The sequence below is a fragment of the Petaurus breviceps genome, unplaced genomic scaffold (assembly GCF_028583685.1).
Source record: "Petaurus breviceps papuanus isolate PSGF00001 unplaced genomic scaffold, PetGlider_PUasm1.0 90842, whole genome shotgun sequence".
Lineage (NCBI taxonomy): Eukaryota > Metazoa > Chordata > Mammalia > Diprotodontia > Petauridae > Petaurus > Petaurus breviceps.
Window position 1 is genome coordinate 5,116,594 of NW_027187358.1, and position 18,453 is coordinate 5,135,046.

Below are 18,453 nucleotides of genomic sequence, written 5' to 3' on the forward strand. Positions count from 1 at the left end.
AGTCAAGACATCACCTTTGATGTCATTGGTCCTCTTGGAAATGAAGGGTGAACAGTGAACTTATAGTGTAACCCCAGGGTTAAACACTCATTCCAGAAAAGAAGTCAAGGTCATTTGGGAATCAAAACCTCTAATAAAGCTCACCTTTTCCAGGGACCTGTAAGTTCATGGATCACGAATTTAGGTCTATAAAGGAGAAGAATCCAACACCCCTTACTTTAATTAATGAGGAAAATAAGGCCCAGAGGAAAGTGAGCTGTTCCAAGTCACCCAAGTGGTATTTGAACCTTAGCCCTGGTGGCTTCAAATCTGGTGATCTGAACACTGTGCCATTATGTCCCTCAACACTTTCAGTGCCACCCTGAGATTGAGGCCCCCTATGCCAAGCAGGGAAAGAACCTTTGGTTGGTAGTTGGAGAACCAATTCCTCTCTCCCCTACCCACCATGAACCTGCCTGGTCTACAAGACCACAGGTAGTGGTATCAATGAAGTGCAAGGCCCTGGTTTAGTCTTCATCCTCACCACTCCATGGTTCTCTGCCTCTCAGATCCAGAATAGGATAAAAGCTCAGCATCAAGACTTCCAGGCTTCTGGAGGCTTTGTTCCTCTGTGGTGCCACCACCATTTCTGCTGCTGCTCCTTTTGTTATGGACACCACCCCTTCTTTAGGAAAATGCTATAGCTTTCACCATGATAATAATGGTTAGTATTCCTACAGCACTCCAAGGCTTACAAAATACTACACATGTGCTATGTCATGTGATCCTCATAATCACCCTATGAGGTGCTCTCATTATCCCCATTTTGTAGAGAAGGAAACTAAGACTGAGAGACATTAAGCTTCATAGAGATATGGGGTGGCTAGGTGGCACAGTAAATCGAGCACCAGCCCTCGAGTCAGGAGGACCTGAGTTCAAATCCTGCTTCAGACACTTAACACAAAAACTAGCCTTGTGACCTTGGGCAAGTCACTTAACCCCAATTGCCCTCCAAAAAGCAAAAAAAAAGTTTCATGCAGATAGGAAGTGTTTCTGGCAGGATTTGAACTTAGGTCTTCCCAACTCCAAGACTAACACTCTAGACACCAGATCTCCTATCTGCCTCAGGTCACAGTCACATAGCCAGAACCAATATATGCCTCTGGTCTAGTTAACAAGTCTCTTGGTAGTCAGGCCCTATCGCCCCATTGAGCCAGCATACAAAAAGCTTCTTATTATCCAAGAGAAAAGGGGCAGCATAATGGAAAGACCACCAGACTAGGATCCAGGAGCCCTGGGTCAGCCACTGACTAATAATGTGGCTCTGGGGAAAGTCTCCTAGTGTCCTTTCCAGCTCTAAACCTATGAATCTGTGAAGATGGAAACTGTTACTACCTCAGGTTCAGGTGTTTAGGACAATCATAAATCTGCAAATAATAGTAATTTATATAGCATCTCCCACGTGCTAGGCACAGTGCTAAGTGCTTTTTACAAATAGCTTAACCCCCATTCCAATATATACCCTCTCTATACAGAAAATACACTCAACAAGAAATTATTCAGCACATATGGGTTTAATTGGAACCTCTATGATTATGACTTCTAGAACTATTTATCCAAACTTAGCCTCTCTCTTGAGTTTTGATCCATCATCATATCAATAAGTACCTGTTGGACATTTCAAAGTGGATAAACCACAGGCATTCTCAAACTCAATACAGCCCTTCTCCCTAAATACAGCCCTTTCCTATTTCTAGTGAGGGCTCCACCATTCTTCCAGCTAGCCAGTCCGCAGTCTAAGTGTTGTTACTAACTTACCCTTCCCACCCGTCCTTCCAATCAGTCAGTCTACAAGCTTTTATTAAGCTCTCCCTATGTACCACACATTGCACTAAGCTCCAGGGACAGAAAGAAAGGTAAAATCATGATCCCTACCCTCAAAAGGCTCATGTTCTAACAGGGAAGACAACATGCAAAAATCTATGTGCATTCAAGATACCCACCATGTGAATGGCAGATAATGGAGGAAGGAAGGCATTATCAGCGAAGTGGGGGTGGGGACATGACCATAAAAGACTTCTTGCAGAAGGTGGGATTTGAGCTGAATTTTGAAGGAAGCCAGAGAAGGAAGATGGCAGAGGTGAGGAAGAAGAGAGTATACCAGGCTTGGAGGACAAGTATAAAAGATCATAGAGTCGAGGGATGGAGTGGTTGTTAGAGGAACAGGAAGGAAGTCAGTGTGAAATACATAGGGGAGCAATGTGTGAGAAAACTGGAGAGGTGGGAAGTAACCAGGTTATTAAAGGCTTTAGAAGGCAAATATGATTTTATACTTGATCTTGGAGGTAATAAGGAGCCACTGGAGTTATTTGAGGGAAGACATGGCCAGACCTATACTTTAAGAAGGTCACTTTGATGGTTGAGTGGAGGATGGAATGAGGTCAAGGAGGGAGAGTTAAAGAGACCGATTAGAAGGCTACAGCAATGGTCAAAGTATCAGGTGATAAGGCCCTGCACTAGGGTGGTGGCTGTGTCAGAGAAGAAGGGAGAATATATATGAGAGGGATTGTGAACACAGAAAGAATATTTGACAACAAGTCAAGTCAACAAGCATTTATCATGTGCCAAGTGCTGTTGCTAAGCATGGAACGACAGATCAGATATGTGGAGCAAGGGGGAAAAATGAGGTTTTGAAGATGAAACAGAGATTGGGAGGCTGAGTGAGCAGGAGGATGGCGGTGCCCTTGACTATAATAGGGAAGTGGGAAAGAAGGGAGGCTTTGCAGGGAAAACCAATGAGCTGTCAAAGCTGGTGCCAGATCTTGTCATTTCTGTCCTCACAGCACCACTTGCATCTGACACCTCTCTACTCACACAGACACCATCTTGGTTCGCTCCCTTATCACCTCTTTCCTGGACTATTTATTTTTATGTTCTTATTTCAATTTGTTTTAAAATTCTGAGATGAAATGCCAAATAAAACACACATTTCAATGGACACAGCAGAAGAGAAAAAGAGACTTGATTGTACATGAAAACTACACAACTCGTTACATCCAGTTTACTTTCCTTTTAAAGTGGATAATAAATTCAACATTGGATTGATTACAAAGGAAATCAATTATATTGGGAAAATGTCAGATTATTAAGAAAAATGTTTACTGATGCCAGGTTAAGAACTCCTAGGAGAGAATGAGAGAGCTCAGGGCAGAGCTTTGGGATACCCCAATAGTTGGAGGGGGCATAATAAGACAAAGCAAAAGAGATAGAGGAGGGGGCTGAGAGATCAGAGAACAGTATCTTGTAAACCCATAGAGGAAAGAGTAACCAGGAAGAGAGGGTGATCAAGAGTGAAATGCTAGAGAAGTAAAGAAGGATGAAGCTAGAGAGAGGAAAATTCCAGTTTGGTGATTAAGAGATCACTGGTAACTTTGAAGAGAGTGATTTCAGTCATAATAAGGTGGAAAGCCAAATCATGAAGAGCTGACAAGTGAGTGAGAGAAGGGGAAATGGAGTTTTTCTAGGAGTTTGACTGAAAAAGGAGAAGAAATATGGGATGACAGTTTCTAGGAATGGTAAGATCTACTAAGATTTTTTTTAAGGGTGAAGGAGAATGATTGTGTTTGTAGGCAGCAGGAAAAGAGCCAGTAGATAGGGAAAGACTGAAGATTAGAGAGAAAGTTGACCTGATTTGGGGGGGGGGGAATCCTTTGGAATAGACAAGAGGGAGTGGGATACACACACACACACACACACACACACACACAGAACCACATTCACACTCACACAGTGCTGGCTGGGTCTCTCTGCTGAAGCCGGCCACAGTTGAATGTTCCAGGTTCTAAGGCTCTGTTGTTTAGTTTAGCCCCCATAGTTAAAGGGCCTGTAGTGGAGCCCTGCCCCTTCTCCCCAGGTTCTCCTGGCATTCAAGGTCAAGTCCTCAAAAAATGAGTCTGTGCTAAAAAGAGGGGATATAATGCCTTCATTGTATTTGAAGCACAGTAAAATGAATATTAGCAGCAAATCTTGATATATTTGCAATTAGTTGGAGCAAGCCAAAGTCCCCAGCTCCTCTGAAAACCCCAGTTTTCTGGTCTCCTTATTCTCAAATACACTACTGGAATCTCCCTCTTACTATTTTGATATGTGGCTGTGTTTTCGTTGCAGTTTGTGACAGAATGTACTAGAGTGACAGGAAGGGGAAGGGAAGATGCACCCTGAGCCCAAATCACCCCTTGATTCAATCTGGACCTCAGTGGGGGGCCACTGTACCGGCTGTCTCCAGGACCTTGAGTATTACTACCCATACAGGCCCCTTGGGATTGGACTTTTTACCAGCCTGTCTCCTTCTCTGAATGTGCGAAATCCTTAAACCTCCCCAAGGGCTCTCTACAAATGACCCCTCCCTTGCTATCCAGATGTTGGCTCAGAACTCAGCAGCATCTGGAATAGGGCTTGTATGACTCAGCTTAGAGTTATTGTTAGAAAGTGATGAAGCAGAGACAGAACTGAGTCCCTGCCATGGGGTATAAGGGGCTGTGAGGGGCTGAGGTCCTACATAATGAGTTCAGGTTGTAGAAATAAGAGGCAGTAGCCAGTCCAATCTTGAGTCTTGGGTTTCTGCAATGCAGTCAGGAAAACCTGACTGCAAAAATGTAGCCCTCATGAACCCAAAGTATCTTCCTGGATATTCCAGAGACTGAATTCCAAGGAAAGAAGGAAGAAATTTGGCATGATAAGGGAAACAAGGTCCTTGTCACTGGGCAGAATTCACCCTGATAGAAGAGACAGACTCATAAATCAGAAAACAACCTGAAACAATATCCCAATGACTTTCAACAAATATATATATGCATATACATATAGGTATGTATGTGTGTATACATGTATATGTATATATACATATATATGCCTACTATATGCAATTCATTGAACTAGTTCTGTGGCAAATAAAAAGATAAATATTCCCTATCCTTAAACTTGCATTCTAGTAGATTGTAGACATGTAAGCATACAACGAGCTATTAGGGACATCAGACCACCACATTGGCTGACTCTTACCCAACTTTGTTACCAATATGTCTGCAATAAGGTAGCAAGCTTCAGAATGTCAGAAGCCATGAGACTTGTGCCTAGATAGTTATCTCTTCCACATCACAAGGGTTAGGGGCAAAGCACCCCTGCAATCTGGAAAATCTGTGTCAAATTTTTTGGCCCTCCCCTCATATCAGAGAAGTCTGTTTTTTCCTTTTTGTTTTATGAGGTGTTTACCATATCTTTTTATACAATTTGGGTTGATATTACACAATATTAGATACATATGTATTTATGCATTTCTGAGTTTCTGAACTTTTTCTGTGTCATCTACAGCTTCTGCAAGCTCCCCCAAAATTCCCTTTTGATTTCTTATGCCATCCTGCAAAATATCCAAAATGCAACGGGGAAAGTGGTGATGTGGAAGGGATAACTGTATATGGTTATTATATCAGGAGGTAAAGGCTGGGCAGATGAGTGAGTGGAGGAAGAAAGTTAGAGCCAGAGCTGACAGTATTATGGCCCTGCTCTTGATCAGGGCAAATCCTGAAGCATGTCTTTTTTAGTGACTGGAGAGTAAGCTAAATAAAGACAGCAGAGAAACTAATGATGCAGCTGGTCATAGCAGACGCTGACCTTGTTGCCTACTTGCACTGACCACATTTAGGCTTCAGAGACTCTAGAGGAATGGACCAGAAGATCTATTCCACATGGAGGGAGCTGGTAACCCTGTGCCAGAGTTGGAGTGAATACAACTTTATTAGCCTATAAGAGATGTTCATGTTCCTGCAGGCAAAGAGACTCAAATTTTGAACTTTGGTCATGTGAGTTCTCCCTGGAGAGGCAGTCACTTGTTCACCACCAATTGTAGAAAGATACACCCTCTTTTGCATATGGTTGGGGTAAGAGTGGGCTGGAGATAAGTACTCAGCAAGATTCTGTTTCTGATTTCTTTTCCTGGGACTTAATTAAATAGTTTGCTATTTGATTTGTGGCTCTTGTATTTGAAAGTGTACCCTGGGATGTGCATAATTATGGTTACCCAAAAGACTCCACCTGAACCTGAGGTAGTGAGGTATTCTATTTTCATGTTTATATAAATTCAAAGTTGGAAAATACATTAGAAGTAATTCAATCTAATTCTCTCATTTTTAAGATAAGGAACCTAAATTTCGCTTGGACAAGTTAAACGACTTGCCCAAGGTCACACAAGTAGTAAAGTAAGAGAAAAAAAACAGGATTTGAATCCCAGTCTTTGGGATCCAAATCTAGGGTTCTTCCCCCAGCACCATGCTGCCTCTGAGTTTCCAAAAGGCCCTGCATTACAATCACAATACAATATGATACATGATCAGAGCTCAGGAAACTTACAAACAAAATGCTATATAGTGTCTCCTTGGAAAGAAAGAAAACTTCTGAATAGGGATATCAGGGAGGGCTTCATGGAAGAACTGGCATTTCAACTGTGTAGCATTTCAACGTTATAGAGGTGGAAGACCAGTAGTAGGGAACTATGGCCAGTGGCACAGATTGGGAAAGTGTGGACTCTTTATGTGGAATGGTTGAAGGCTCAATTCAATTACAAAGTAGACTAGTCCATGAAACAGTGTAATATGAGATAATGCGGGAAAGACAGCTTTGATGTCATATTATAAGTGTTTTGAGTGTTGGGCTGGCTAGTTTGAATTTCATTCAATAGGAAATGGGGAGCCATTAAAGGTTTTCAATAGAAGAGGCAGCTTTACTGTTGAGCATGTATTGTACTTAAAATAAGAAAAAGTTAGTTATAATACTGACTCTTCTACCTGTGGTCTGTACAACCCATTTCAGGGCGGTCTAGGTCTTAGCTTTCACATCTGTAAAATGAAGGGATAAGACCAGGTTACCTCTAAGATTCCTTCCAGGGCTAAATCGATGATCCTGTAACACGATCAGAGCTGTGCACTAGGAAGATTCTTCTGGTGGCGGTTTGTTAGATAGACTGGAGTCTGGGGAGAGTGGAATCAGGGAGAACAGTAAGAAGGTGATCACAACAGTCCAGGTGACAAGTAGTGAGGCGAATCAACTGGGATTGTAACAAAGGGAGTCATCAAGGAAATGATCGAAGCCAAAGACATTATGGAGTGGTAGAAACCACAAAATATGGGCCTGGAGGAAACTGAGAAAGATAGTCCCCAGTTTTTCTAAGCTCTATGACTCAAGCATAGATAGTTTGAACTTGAAGGACTGGGGGAATAGCGGAATCATCTCAAAAACAGGGAAATCATGAGGATGAGCAGGTTTAGAAGAAGAAAGAATAAATTCCATTTTGAACATGTTGATGTGGCAGCGGGACATCCTAGTAGAATTGTACCTCTGGGGCTCAGGAGAGAGGTCACACACACACACACACACACACACACACATACACATACCGTGTTTCCCCGATAATAAGACCTTTCCCGAAAATAAGCCCTCCCCTTACTGTGTAAGATTCCTCTAAAATAAGCCCTCCCCCGAAAATAAGCCCTATCGAGATTGCTACTGTAGTGAAGGTGATCCCCTGCACTACACGCTACATTACGGTACCCTCTGTATGCACCATCCCCCCCCCCATAAAACACACGCCGCGCTCCGAGCTGTATCCAATCAGAGCTGCAGCAGTGAGCGCGTCATCCTGTTCTTCCCCAGTGATTTGCTTATTGAATAAAGGTACATTTTTTTGTTCACATTTACCTGTTTATTAAAATTGCTGTCAATGTTCATTAAAATAAGCCCTCCCCTGAAAATAAGCCCTCTGGTGTTTTTCTGTCCAAAAAAATTAATAAGACAGTGTCTTATTATTGGGGAAACACGGTACATACACATATTTGAAACATCCATAATGAAGTCATCACTGAAGACATGATAGTAGATGAATTTATCAAAAAAAAATATGGAAAGGGATGACAAGAAGGCCAAGGGCCCAGTCTTGGGCAACATGTCAATAGAGTAGGAAGAAAAAAAGGAACCCATGAAATAATAGATAGGGAAGAGACTGATCATTATATATAATAAGTAGTCAGTGGGGTAGAAATTCAGATCAATGTATGTAGAATTGGAAGGAGACTTGGAAGCCACCAATTCCTTTATTTTATAGATGAGGACATTAAGACTGAGTTTCAATGACCTGCCCAGAGTCATACAGCTAATAAGCATAGAAGACAAGCAGTGAGTTCAAGTCTTCCTGATTCCAAGCCTAGCACAGTATCCACTGGACTCCCTCCCTTTCAATGAAGGAAAAGATCTGTGGAAACTTCAGCAGCCAGGGAAGAATTCATGGAGGAGGCAGAGCTCAAAGGATGGATAGCATTTGGATAGAGAGTGGGGAGTGAAAAGGGTATTCAAGGCTAAAGAATGGTCACTGAAATTTGAAGGACATCTGTAGGCTTAAATGACTCACTCTGCCTCCCCACAGATTCATCCATCTTTCTTCTTCTCTTTTGCTGGTAGAGGAATCCTCTCTACTTCTCATAAAAAGGAGGTTATCAGGCTCCAGGGTCTCTGGAATAAAATCTATCTGAGCCTAGTTTACCTTTTAGACTTGGAAGCATGACAATTGCCCCCACCACCCACCCCTGGCCTCTTTTCCCAGGAGGGGTGACGGGTTTCCTGGCAAGGGAAGCCGCAGGGGGAAGGAAGGTTTTGGGTAAACAGCTCTGGCCATCACAATAGCAGGAGTTCTCAGTAGGCTTGGGCACTGGGGGCTGGGTGAGGCCACCCGCCCTGCCTTCCTGCTTGCAGAGCCCAGCGATTATCATGGGCCAGCCAGGCCAGGCCAGCTGGGTCCTGGGATGTCCGACTGCCTCCCAGGCAGCTCTCCCCCACCCCTCCCTGCTGCGGATAGAGCCATTTTCCTGTTGCCCTGGAAGCTAGCCCTGGCCTTGTGGTGCATAAATAACCATCTGTGTGTTTTCTGAAAAGTGCTGACGCAGGAGAACCCTACGTGGGAATTTTAGCAAGTTTGCAAAACTCCTGGCTAATAATACCCTGACACTTCCTCCTCCTTTTCGGCCTTCTCCCAACCAGGCTGGACCAGCCCACCAGAGCTCTCCTTGGATCCTCTTTTCAAAGTTTCTTTTCCTCAAATACCCTGGAAGGATGGCCTGATGGTCAGAGCTAGACAGCTGGTAGGCTTGGGGAGAATGACAAAGCAATCCCATTGTCTGCTATGGGGAGGTGGGAAAAGCATAGGATTTGGGGTCAATGGCTGGAATTCAATCTTGACTCTCTTCCTTATCGCCGGTGTCATTTTGGGCAAGTTACTTTCTAGCTTCCTCACCTGTAAAATGAAGGTGCTACATTAGGTGATCTCTAAAGTTTCTCCTAGCTCTAAATTCTTTGATTACCTCTTTGAAATTTTTGGGGGGAGGGTGGGGTAAGTGGTAAGCAGAGGGTTGGCAGGAACAAGGCTAAAGTGGAGGGAAGGAAGATACTGTTCTGCTTGGAGATACTTTATGCAATGATGAACATGGACCCATGGATTCGGACCAATAGAACAGGAGCAAAGACTGCCACCCCCAAAATCATTGCCTCATTGACTTGTCACGAGCATGAAATTCCATCATTAGATTCATTCCTTAAGAGCTTTCTTTAGGCTCCTCAAAACGTGTTGTCCATCCCTTTCCCTCCAGAGAGCTGATCCATTCAATTCCTAAGACTTCATGTGAAGGAGGTTATTGGACCCTTTCTTTCTTGACCTCCCCCATAAGGGCACTGAGTGCCAGAGGGCCAAGGGGCACAGAGACAAGAAAAGGCTATAGAAAGGATGATGGTGCCAGGGAGATCCTGACCCCTGTTAGTGCTACTGTGTAGGGGAAAGACCCTGAGCACAATCTTTCCTGCATTATTTAACACCTGTTTCTGTCTTTTACCCAAATTTTGCAGGTGCACAATTCAGTTGAATTCAATCTAACATCTTTACTGAGTATCTACTGAGTGCTTATCCTTGGGCTAAGTTTAGTGGGGGAAAAAGAGAGCAAATGTGTCCCTGTCCTCAAGAAGCTTTCACTCTAGTCAAGGAGAAAACACATATACATATGAACAAAAAATTATATCAAGCAAATGTCAGATGTTCAGGGTTAATCAGTAAGCATTTATTAAGCACCTACTGTGCACTAAAAAGAAAACCAAGTTGCGCACATTCAGTGAGAGAGAGTAGTATAGAGTTTCAGAGCAGAGAGAGAGAGAGAGGTCTGTGAGCTCCCACTTAACTCTGAAAGTCTCTGATTCTATATTACCTAGGGAGGTTAGAGAAGTCTTTGTGTAAAAGGGTTGGATTTAAGTAGGACCTTGAAGTATAAAAATGAATGCAGTTCATGTGTACAGGACCAACCTAGCTAAGTGTAGAGAAGCTTATAACCAATGGGTTCGCTATCAGGTGACGAATTGTTTTTTCAGTCATAGTATAGCAGGATTTCTATCTCTGTCCATAAAGGCAGTATCCACATTGATGATCCCATAGATCCCTGAAGTATAAAAATAAATTATTATTATTAAAAGATTCTACCCAATCTAGTGTTCATTCCTCTGCTATATGATGATAGGGAAATGCTAATACTTCTTTTAAATATCAGCCACCTTCCTTCAAAATTAGGTTAACCCTAGGGTCAAGGTAAGGCAAGGCAAGGCAAGAAGTAACTTATTAAGCATTTACTATATGCCACGTGCTATGCTAAGCATGTACAAATATAAAAAGTTTATAATTATGTCATCTGGTCTAATAAAGCTGTGCTTAGAGAGCTTTGAGGAAGACTTGAATTGGTTTCTTTGACTCATAGGCAAGGGATAAATCTCCTACCCACCCTGTTTCTGGGGAAGAGATCATAAGAGACATTGTCTCTGCCCTCAGAAAGCTTCCAACTGAGAAATAATGATCATAGTTAGCATTTTATGCAGCATTTTGCAAACATCATCTTACTTTATCCTGATAACAACTCCCTACCTGTGAGATAGGCACTATTTTTAGTCCATTACAAATAAAGAAACTGAGACACAGAGATTAAGTGACTTGCCCAAGCTTAAACAGTTAGTAAATATCTAAGGTTAGATCTGAACTCAGGTCTTCCTGACTCCAGGCCCACTTCTCCGTCCATTGCACTACCTAGCTTCTCAATGAAGTGATGTGTTCAATATCACACAGGTACTAAGTGAAAGATTCAAGAGGCTAGATATGAACTCTGGTCTTCCTTAATTCTGGGTCACATAGCTAAGCAAATGTCTGAGGTCACATTTGAACTCAGGTCTTCCTGACTCCAGGTAAACAGTTCTATCTACTATGCCACTCAGCTGCTTCTAGAAAGCCTGGATGATTTGGGGTATTAGAGAAGAAAAGATTTGGCCCAAGAGGGTAAAATTGGAACGTGGCATTAGAATGAGACTAATTTTAATCTGATATAAGGAAAAACTTCTTGACAGAGCTGTCCAAAAGTGATAAAGGCCACAGTGATCTTTTATGCTTGGATGTGCCCAAGTAGCAGGTTGAATGATGATTTTCCAAGGATGTTGTAGATAGGATTTCTGGTCAGATATGACTTGGATTACATGACTTCTTGAGGCCCCATCCAGCTCTGGGACTCTGATTTTATGATTGTGATAAATCAATTCAATTCAATATTTACTAAGTTCCTATTGCATGCTAAGCGCTATTCTAGCCCTGTGTGTTAACAGTGAATGCCCAGTTTTCAGAGTATCTCAATCTTCAAACCGTTTGGGGATGCCTCCAGGAATACTACTACTACTACTACTAATAATAATAATAATATACATTTTTATAATGCTTTCAGGTTTGCAAAATGTGTTACATTTATTATATCACTTGATCCTTTTAATAGCCCTTTAAGGTGGGTGCTAATGTTATCCTCATTTTACAAATGATGAAACTGAGTCGCTGAGAATTTAAGTGATTTGCCTGTGGACACTATAACTTGTAATTGTCTAAGGAGGGATTTGAACTCGGGTTTTCTGGGTACCAACTCTAACCAAGGTTCTATCTGATACTTTACACTATTTCTGTAACCAACAGCATGTCTTGGGGAAAGGAAAAAGATGGAAAGGAGGGTAGAAGGAAATACAAAGGGGTTATTAGAGATGAGGTCCAGAAAACTCACAAAACCAGGGCAGAACAAGGATAGCTTCATAATAAAGCCACTGACAAAGTCTTGGCTCTAGTCCAACTACAGTTCCAGACTTTTATAAGGGGAGTTGGTGGTGGGATGTGGAGGGGAGAGCAACAAAGTGAAGAATGCTGAACAGGCAGGCTGGTGTCATCAGAAAGCAAGCAGATGCTCTAAATGTTAGGACCAACTCAGAAGCCTTTCTGGTTCCCAAAGATCTGGACTCTTATTTTTAAAGTGCATATTAAAAAGAAAATCACCTTGCAAAATGTTTAAGCAAATCTATGCCAACAAAGGCAGAAAAAGCAGGGATAGCATTAGAGTTAAGCTATCTATGGACGCTTAAATCCAATCTACTGCAAGTCAAGACGTCACCCTCGTGATGGCACTGGTCCTCTTTGAGAATGAAGGCACAAACGACCACAACAATCGATAGACACTAATAGGACCCTATGGGCATATGCTCTGATAAGACCTCAAAGGCAAATCCTGGTTCTATGTCCTGATGACAACCATGGAAAGGGATGACAAATAGTGGGCACTCAGCAAAGATTGACTGAAGAAATGAATGAATCAGGGAGTCAAGGACTCTGTCCCTGGGGGCTTCTTTTGCCTTTCACCTTTGGCAGATCCCTGCACAAGAGAAGGTTCACCAGGAGAAGAATCACAGCCTCTGAGGAGGCATGGGATTCTGGACACTTTCAATAACTTTACCATAATCTCCCAATCTCCAGTGACTATGAGTCTTTTGAATCTCTCAGTTTTCTAATCACATGGGGATAGAATGGACAGGGGATGATCACAAAGATTATGTGTAGACTTCCCAGAGATTGAGAATTACAGCAGCAGCAGGACAAGTTTGCCATAGGGAAAGGAGCCTTGGGTTTGAACCCAAAGGACCTGAGTCTGAATCCATCTCTGATATGTACCATATCTGTGGCCTTGGACAAGTTAGAGACATAGATCTATTGAAGATCTAAGGAGAGAGAGGTTAGTACAGGCTGGAATAGTCAGGGGAGACATCTTATAGGAGATGAGGTTTAAGGAGAGGTTTGATTATCTTTAGAAGGCTAAGCTTTACCCTCTGGTGTGGAGAGTGAAAACCAGGACAGAGCTAAAGAAGTAAGCTATCCTTGGACACTAATAGGACACCAATGACTTCAGCCTCCAAGGCAGCCTGGTCTTCTTTTGTCTCTCCTTGTGAGGGATTTTCACCAGAAGTTATGCATAATAAGGGAGAGGCCTCTGTAATATTAATGGAATTTAAAGATCCCCCTGTATTGGTTTGGTTTTTGGTTTGATTGTGTTAAAACCCAGAGCTTGTGAATCCCACCTGTGGGATGGACTTGTTGACATGAAAAGAGAGGGCTGAACTGGGAGGAGCTGGTGACGTAAATTTAGAGAGACACAGAAAAGAGAGAGGCAGAAGAACTTTTTGGAAGCAGCACCTTTGGAGCTAGAGAGAGAGACTGAGAGGATTGCTGAGGCCACTTTGAATTGCCCAGGACTTTTGAGAGCTGCTACCCAGAACTGCCAAGGACTGAGGAGACATGGCTGTTATGCTGGTACTTTGTCTGTCTGTTTTGATGTTGTTTTGCCAGATTTGTTCACTGGTGAAAGACAGTCCTGTTGTTGCAGAGGTCCTGGAACCTGACTGTTGGTTCAGAACTACTGAGACTGTTCTGCAGACAGAGAGTGAATTCTGTCCACTGGTGAAAGACAGTCCTGTTGTTGCAGAGGTCTTAGAACCTTGCTATTGGTTCAGAAGCCCTGAAGAAGGATTTTCTTGTTGTATGTTTACAGAAATCCTGGAAGAGGGTTTTGCTAATGTTTTTAGGGGTCCTAGGACTGTTCTGCAGACAGAGAATGAATTAATGAAGACACTGGCAATATATCTTGTGGCCTTGCTAAGCTTTGTCTCCCCAGGAACAAAGATTGCTGAGAACTTGCCTCCTGTCAAGATGAAGAAAAGACCTCCATTTGGGTATTAAATGCTGTGCTTAAGCTTGTTGTAACTCTGGGGTAGATTCAATTGTGATCCAAGGGTGGGGAACTTTTAACATTTTTGTGTTCTGTGATTGAACAAATGAATGTACTTTACTTATGATTGGAAACTAATCTCCATTTGAGAAGAGGGGCTTTGTGATGGACTAAATGAATGTACAGCCTAGGGGTGGAGTAGTATTTAGAAGAGGGACTTTGTAATTGATTAAATGAATGTAATGTCCAGGGGTGGGGTAGTACTTGATTAAATCAGGTAGTACTTAGAAATTATTGAATCACGCTTAGTAAATGCTGTATTTTGAATGATGTCATATTTTGATCTCTGTTCTTAATTTTTCAGTGAATAAAATGGAGAGCACCTATGCTGGTATTTTGAACCTTGGGAAGTTGCCTTGGCATGGCATTACAGCCTCAACCCATGCCCCCATCTGAGAGAGGATGGCCACCATGCTCCCAAACACTGACTATTTTGATAGCCTCCTAGCCAATCATCTTGCCTGTCATCCTGACCTGTGTCTTGCCCCTGGACTCTGATGACTCTGGAAGAGTGTGAGGCTGGTGACTTTGCACACCCTGCCTCACTTACATCCAATTCACTTGCAAGTCAAGTCATCACCCTGCTAATGTTTCTGGTCCTCTTTGAGAAGGAAGAATGAATAACAACAACAGAGTCTCAACTCTGACCCATCTTCACACAACTACCCATGCAATCTTCCTAATGTACAGGTTGATAATGTCACTGCCCTGCTCCAAAGTCTCCTGTGGCTGACTCTCTGTTGCTTCTAACATAAAGTGCAAACTCTTCTGACTGACTCATGATCTCCTCCACAATCTTGTCCCAATCACTCATTCCAGACAAAGAGACTGTTCCCAGTCTTATCTGGTATCTCCCTCCTCTATGTAATCCTTGAGGCCATCCCCTCCTGCCTAGCATTGCTTCATCCACCTGTCTACATCCTTTTCTTCCTTCAGGGCCCAGGTCCTCCAGACAAATTTCTCTATTCCCCTGGAATATTCATCTGGAAACAGATTATCCCTTCTCAGATGTTCCTAGCACATTGTCTGGATTTCTTCTTTATTCTTCTCACATTCTACCCCAATTTCTGTTTATGTGTATATATGTCACATGTATGCCCCCCAAGCATGTGCAAGTATGTGCACACACAATCGTAAGCTACTTGAGGGCTGCTGGTTGTTTATCTTGGCATTCTACATCTTGGTATGGCACACAGCAGTTAATATACATTTTCAGAATTAGTTTTAACTGGAGAACTAGGGTTGGGGTGGAGCCAAGATAGCGAACAGATGCAGTAACTTTTCTAAGCTCCTCCGTGAATCCCATCACTAAACTTTAAAAAGTGAATCTGAATGGATTTTGGAGTGTCAGAATCCACTGGGAGACAGAGCCTGGCAGAATCTAGCCCAGGAAAGTGCCCATGGGGTCTGGGCAGGGGGAGCACAGAGCACGTGGGGGCTGCTCAGAGGAGAGAGCAGACTACAGCAGAGAAAGAAGGAGCCCCAGCAGGCAAACTCACCCACCCCAAGGGCGATTCCCAGCCATCTCACCAGCATCTTACCAAGGGTTGGATTTGGAGCCGGGTAAGAGAGGGCTCAGGGCCCCCAGCAGAGACAGCAGCTTCTTCTGGGGCTATCAGCCCCCAGCCTGGAAGTTTAGAAACTGCATGCCTGACTTTCCAGAGCCTAGGATGACAAAGTGAACTCTGGCTGCTCCAATTCCCCCTCCCTGACCTAGAAAACCCAAAGATAAGTGTCCCACCCAGAGTGAAATCCTGAGACAGTGGAAATAGCTTTGGGCTTGGGAGTCATTGAGAAGGAGTATAACTGAGGCAGCAAGGAGTCTGAAGAGAAGAGGGGGAGTGGTCCCAACAAGCCCTACCTCACCTGACCAGCAAAAGCCTGCCAGAGTGGTAGCCCAGGGGCATAGAGGCAGAAATCTGGAGTGGCCAGACCACCCCTCCTCCACAGAGTACTCTGTGAGCATCAGCATAACTTAGTGGAAACACTGAAAGCCTTTGCCTTGGCCTCAACCTACACACACAGAGGCTACAGCACACAAAGCCAAAAACCAGGAACCTAGCTCCCAACCTGAGAAATAGGAAGTTACAATGGGAAGGAAGGAAGCTGAGGAGAAGGGGAAGACAAATAAATCGATTAGAGCTTATTATAGCGAGAAAGGACAACCAAATACAGAGGACAACATGGACTCTATACTCACACCTGAGACCACAGAAGGAAGTATGAACTGGTCTCAAGACCAAAAAGCACTCTTGGAGAAGCTCAAGAAAGATTTTAAAGGCCTTATTAGGGAGGCAGAAGACAAATTTAAATCTACAGTGACCAAATTGGAAAAAAGTTTCACTGAAGAAAACAAATCCTTAAAAAGTAAAAAAAGTAAAATACCTCCCTAAAAAAAAAAAAGGACCTTCAAAAACTAACCAAAGAGAATAATTCACTAAAACATAGAATCAGTCAAACTGAAGCTCAGGTCTCTATGATGCTCCAAGAGTCAATCAAACAAAACATGAAGACTGAAAAATTGGAAGAAAGTGTAAAATATCTCACTGGAGAAACAACTGACCTAGAGAACAGATCCAGGAGAGATAACTTAAAAATTATTGGTCTACTGGAAAGCCATGATGAAAAAAGCAGCCCGGACAACATCCTCCAAGAGATTGTCAAAGAAAACTGTCCTGTAGTCCTGGAATCAGATGATAAAATAGTTATCGAAAGAATTCATAGGACTCCCCCTGAAAGAGATCTCAAATTGAAAACTCCAAGAAATATAGTAGCCAAATGACAGAATTACAAGATTAAGAAGAAAATACTGCAAGCAGCCAAAAAGAAACAATTCAAATATCGTGGAACTACAGTAAGGATCACACAGGACCTAACAGCTTCTACATTAAAAGATCGGAGGGATTGCTATTTGATATTTCCTGGGCAAAAGAGCTAGGACTGCAACCCAGGATTAACTACCCAGCAAAACAGAGCATAATCTTTCAGGCAAGGAGATGGTCATTTAATGAAATAAGGGACTTCCAGATTTTCCTGATGAAAAAGCCAAAGCTCAATGGAAAATTTGATCTCCAATTACAAGACTCAAGAAAGACAAAAAAGGTAAACAGGGAAAACACACACTCACACATACACACATGCACACACGCACATAACTTGGGATGCAAAAGAGCAAAATATTCACATCCCTATATGAGAAGCTGATAACTGTCAATATCGAAATTTATATGATTATCATGACCCTTAAAAGGGTTATACATAGATAGAGGGTGTGGGTATAAATGAACTAACCTGATGATAAAAAAAAAAACTTATAAAGGGGGTCAAAGGGACTGCAATGGGATAAAAGGAAAGAATGAGATAGAAAAAGGTAAATTATGCCATATGAAGAGGCATAAAAACACACTATAGTAGAGGGGAAGGAAAAAGGGAGAGGAACATCATTTGAACGTTATTCTTACTGGTTCTGGTTCAAAGAGGGATCAACATAATAAGTTAAATTTAAGATTCTAACGTGAAAAGACATGAAAACATTAAATAGAGGGAAAGGAGAGAGGGAGAAGAGCACTATATGAAATTTACTCTCATTGGTTTGCGGTGAAAGGGGGAATAACATACTCTGATAAGTATGAAAATCTATTGTGTCCTATAGGCAATAGGAGGGTAAGGAAGGCATAAAAAGGGAGGGTATTAGAGGGGAGGGAAATAATAGTAAGGGGAGAGGGTAGGTAAAGAAGGGGGGGTTACCAGGAGGGAACACTGAGGGAGGTGGTGGTCAAAAGGAAAACCCTCAAGGAGGAGAAGGGAGAAGAAAGAAACAAAACCATAAGCAGGGGAGGGAATAGGATGGAGGGGAAGGGACAGATAGTCATCTTTACTGTGAATGTGAATGGGATGAACTCTCCCATAAAACAGAGGCAGATAGCAGAATGGATTAAAAACCATAATCCTACAATATGCCGTCTACAAGAAACACGGTTGAAACAAAGGGATACCCAGAGGGTAAAGGTAAAAGGCTGGAGTAGAATATATTATGACTCAGCTAAAGTAAAAAAAAGCAGGGGTAGCAATCCTTATATCAGATAAAGCAAAAGCAAAAATAGATCTAATTAAAAGAGATAAGGAAGGAAACTATATCCTGCTAAAAGGCACCATCGAGAATGAAGCAATGTCATTACTTAACACCAAGTGGTGTAGCGTCCAAATTCCTAGAGAAGTTAAGGGAATTAGAGGAAGAAATAGCAAAACTATACTAGTGGGGGACCTT

The 18,453-nt window shown here is 42.5% G+C and overlaps 1 long non-coding RNA gene across 1 annotated transcript; it reads left to right on the forward strand.

Annotated features, from left to right (window-relative positions):
• The first annotated feature begins 3,152 nt into the window (after positions 1-3,152).
• Positions 3,153-14,960, forward strand: LOC138148777 (uncharacterized). The gene is made up of 2 exons (XR_011165165.1): positions 3,153-3,554; positions 14,491-14,960. It is a non-coding gene; the product is annotated as an uncharacterized lncRNA (long non-coding RNA).
• Positions 14,961-18,453: the final 3,493 nt, after the last annotated feature.